Source organism: Poecilia formosa, unplaced genomic scaffold (assembly GCF_000485575.1).
Source record: "Poecilia formosa unplaced genomic scaffold, Poecilia_formosa-5.1.2 Scaffold67, whole genome shotgun sequence".
Taxonomy (NCBI): domain Eukaryota; kingdom Metazoa; phylum Chordata; class Actinopteri; order Cyprinodontiformes; family Poeciliidae; genus Poecilia; species Poecilia formosa.
In genome coordinates, this window is record NW_006800006.1 from 1,794,598 (window position 1) to 1,799,073 (window position 4,476).

Below are 4,476 nucleotides of genomic sequence, written 5' to 3' on the forward strand. Positions count from 1 at the left end.
GAAATAAGCTTGATGTATTGTCAAATTTCTGACTTTTAGGTGTTTTTGTCATTCCTCCTCTCCCCCTAATCTTTTGAGATATTTTGTTCAAACATATTTTGGACAAAGTTTACAAGTGTCCAAAACAATTCATTAATATATTGATGTGATTTGCACTCATTTTTTCTAGATAAGCAAAGCACAAAAAAGTGTCATTTCAGAGCTAACCAAAACAAAAATCTGTTTTGAGGTAGTTGTGAGCAACTACAATACAAAATTACATAAAATTTCAAGAATGTATCTGAAACCATAGTGACAATACTGATATTGACTTGGTATCAATATTATCGATATTTTGTATCGATATGCCCACGTCTACTGGATGGAATTTGACAAAAGGAACATCAAGTGAGTGGAAACATTATAAACAACCATAATCCGATTACTAAAATGAACAGAAACACACTGACGTAAAGTGTGTGTGTGTGTCTTTGCTGCTCGCTTCCCCAAGTTGGATTCACCCCTCTCTCATTTGCTGTGAAAAGATCCATCATCCCCTCCTAAACTTCACATGACATCAGAGGAGGAGGAGGAGGGGAGGGAGGGCCAAGACAGCTGCAAGGAAAACCTCTTCATCAGCCTCCCTTCTTTTCTGTACATGGACCACCCTCCACTGCTCCGTACCAGTGGGCTGCGGCTGCCGGTGTCGTCAGTCAGCGAGGGCCCTCAGTCTCTGTGGGAGCCGGAGGCAAACAGAGCAGCGAGGGGCGAGGAGGCGCAGAATGAACCTGGTGGAGGTGTGCTACTGAGACACCGCTGACTGAACTCACTGACACAGGTGGGAAGTTGTTGCTTCTGGTTATTTCTACAAATGTCTTTTTTTTTTTGCTTCTTCTTTTCAACTCAGGTATATTGTATCAGTAGTTCTTGTTCACATCATTCTGACTGGTGGGAAAAAAGAAAAGAAAACCTACTTGTTAGTCTAAATGAATGAATAAGAAAGAGACTTAATGGGTCATTCCGCTGCAGTTTATAACACAGCAGCTACAATTAGCCGTGTTTATTCAGCTTGAAGTCATTTGACATTTCTTCCACTCTATTCATCTTATGATGGGCTATACTTCAACTTCGCCCCAGTCAACAATAGAGCAAAGTCTTGGAAATTAAATCAATTAAAAACTAATGGAAATGAGATTTTTTTTTCCAGCATTTAAAACCACTTCAAATCCCCAGTTTGTCATTTTTGCTTTTATAATGTCATATCAGTTGTTTTGTGAGCATTGTGACAATATTTTTTGTGAGTTTTATTATTTTTCCTTTCAATTTTGTGGTAAGTTAGTCATAAATTTTCAAGAATGCATCACACTGTGGATATTTGGTAACCTTTAGGATCTGTGGATGAGCTTTTTATTACCAACGTAGGTCTGAAATAAAGCCCTTCATCACATTCAGCATGTAAGTCTGTGTATCATGTTGCCTCCTGAGCAGACCGGTCTAATCAGTGGCACCAGCACTTGAGGGCAGACTGGCACAGCGCTCTGAAATGCACAGGTCCTTAGAAAAAGCCACAACACAGCTTGACTGGAAAAATGCAGTTTTTTAAAAAAATTAACATTATGTTTGAGCTATGCTTGTTTTCCAGCAGAAGGTGGTTTGGTCTTCACACTGTGTGGCTATTTATCAACCCGATCTTTGAAAACTCGTCACAACAAAGCAGGACTGATGGTTCCCAGGGAAGTGCCTGGAAAAAATGTTCATTCTCCTTGAATCTTTTTCAGATGTAGTCATATCACAACCACAAACCTCAGTATGGGTTGGAGGGGGATTTTGATGGGATACACAGACAAAAAAGTAGCACACAGTTGTGAAGAAAAGATGCTTAGAATATATATATATATATATATATATATATATATATATATATATATATTTAATTTTACAAATACAAATTACAAATCTGAAAAGTGCGGCTTGCTTTTGTATTCAGCTTCTCCAAGTGAGGATTTTGTAAAGCACATTTCACTGTAAAAATCATTTGTGGAATATCTCTACCAACTTTGTGAACTTTTAGACAATTCTTTCCTGAATTCTTTATTTTTTATTTTTTATTTTTTTTGCAAAAATAATTCTTAATTGTACTTAAGTCTGGACTTTGGTTAGGCTATTCATACAGATGGATGTGGCTTGTTCTAAATGATTCCATTGTATTTCTGGCTGTATGTTGGTTGTTTTTCTGCTGAATGGTTTTTGTTCAGCATCACCCAACACGTAGATCCACCCGTCTTCCAGCTAATTCTGACTAGCTTCCCTGTCACCTATTGCCAACTCTGTTTAGTTGATAGTCAAAGCTTGGCGTGTTATTTCAGTACCTAACCCCACTTTAAACTTCTCCACAACTTCACCCCTAATTTATCTGCTGTGTTCCTTGGTTTTCATACAGTCTTTTGTTCTCTAATGTTCTCTAATGAACCTCTGAGGTCTTCACAGAACAATATCAACATTACACTAATGCTATGCTATCATACCTACATGGTGGTGGGCATGCTTCTGCTAATTTGCTATACATTAATAGCGGAGCAAATTTCTTTGGTTAGCGGTTTAGCGTCTTTGCTAACTTTGAAAACCATTAGCGCACTTTAGCTTCCCTAAAAATATTTTTTCTGGACGAATGTTAAAGCGCTAATTCGTTGGGCTGTTTTGTGAACTTTCATTTGAATAAGCTGGAATTTATTCTGTACCCAGAATGTGTCACTGTAGTGCTACAGTAAACATTTTTAAATATAATGATGTCCTGCGTGCTTCCTGATCAAAAATTTGGCCCTACTGAGGATAAGCTATGTGGTAACATATGTTGTGTTATTGACACTTGGCTTAATGGTTTAATTTAGCTCTTTTGCATTAGCTTCTCCTAAGTATGTTGATGTAGCTCTATAGCATTAGCTTCTGCTAAATACCTTGTTCGTGTGGTGCTTCAGTATTAGTGGTCTGACAATACTGTGTCGAAGCAGAATGTTAGCATCAGCTTCTGCTAAACAGCATGTTAGTTCATTGCTATAGCATTAGCTACTGCTAAATATCTTGTTCGTGTAGTGCTTCAGCATTAGCTTCAGCTAAATATCATGTTGCTTTACTGCTTTAGCATTAACTTCTGCTAAATACCATGTTGATGTAGTGCATTGGCATCAGCTTAACACCATGTTAGTGAACTGCTTTAGCAATAGCTTCAGCTAAATAGCATGTTGGTTTACTGCTTTAGCATTAGCAGGGCTAATATTTATGATTAGTACTTTTTAGTTAGCCCACCACTGCTGATACAGGTGGCTTTTATTTACTACTTAGGTACTGAGGACAGTTGGTTGTTCCAGATTTCATTATGGGATGCTACACAGATGAATGACACACTTTTACTTGTAAAACCTTGTATCACTGTTTTCATCACGCCGTCCATCCCAATAGGACTGGTTGAAGTCTGTGGCTGTAAAGTGGCAAAAATATTTTTGTGAATACTTTTGTGTGAATACTCGTGCACTGACTCCTATGTGACTGCTGGCGATGTCCAACTCTGAAAACAGACAAAGAAAAACACAGGAAATTAACCATTTAGTAAGTCATTATATGCAGTCTGCTTTGTTATAAACTTGATGAGGTCTTGCACATTGTGAATGAGGGAAACTTGGGACTAATAACCGCAGATGAGATTTACAGCCCTGGCTAAGGAGCCTCTATGTAAACACTGTCACCGCTGTCAGAGTGGGGCCCGTGAGATTCATACTGAGCGGCTGGAGTCATGCAGACGTGCCAATGTTCTCAGACTTTTTGCTTCCACTTTTAAAGCAAGCTGACCTGCGGTTACAGAGAAACGGTAGGGCGGGGAGTAAGAAAGGACTTTGCAGCAAATAATAACTGCGCGACAGTGCCAAGATGTTGCAGGGCAGCTCTTAAACGTGTGACTCGTTTTCTCTTGAGCGACTGTTAGTTTGTGCTCATGTCGTTTATGATTCACAATAAATTCGAACTGCAGCTTGTTCCACATGGCAAAGCTAAAACTCTGGCTTCAGAGAGCAACAGTGTTGTTGAAAAATATATTCATTATAAACATATGTTGGCTCAGAGGTCTGAGATCAATAAAAAATTGAACTTCAGAACGACTCAAGCATATTATTTCCGTGACAAATGGTACAAAAATAGTAATCTGCAGGAGCAGCAGTTTCAACTAATCCATCAGGATATGTTTCTTTGACTGAGGACAGGATGCCGTGCAATTAAAGGTCAAAATAAGACCACATAAATAATTTAAAGCCCCTGCTGCGTCTCTCTTGGAATAATTTATTTAGACTTCTTCTATGGTTGTGGTCTCACTAACAAATACCAACTCAGAAAGTAGCAAGATTTCCACCGAAAGCAATACAAAGAAGTTTCTCTTCCCACTGAGACTTCTTGACAAAGATTTAAAAACAGTAGTAGATTTGTTGGTTGTGTAATGGCATAAATATATAT

The 4,476-nt window shown here is 38.4% G+C and overlaps 1 protein-coding gene across 1 annotated transcript in view; it reads left to right on the top strand.

Moving 5' to 3' along the window:
* The first annotated feature begins 247 nt into the window (after positions 1-247).
* Positions 248-4,476, top strand: part of LOC103140031 (angiopoietin-related protein 1-like) — a 20,713-nt gene continuing 16,484 nt past the window's right edge. The window contains exon 1 of the mRNA XM_007554956.2: positions 248-817. The gene's annotated coding sequence lies outside the window, so the exon portion shown is untranslated. The remainder of the gene's footprint in view (positions 818-4,476) is intronic.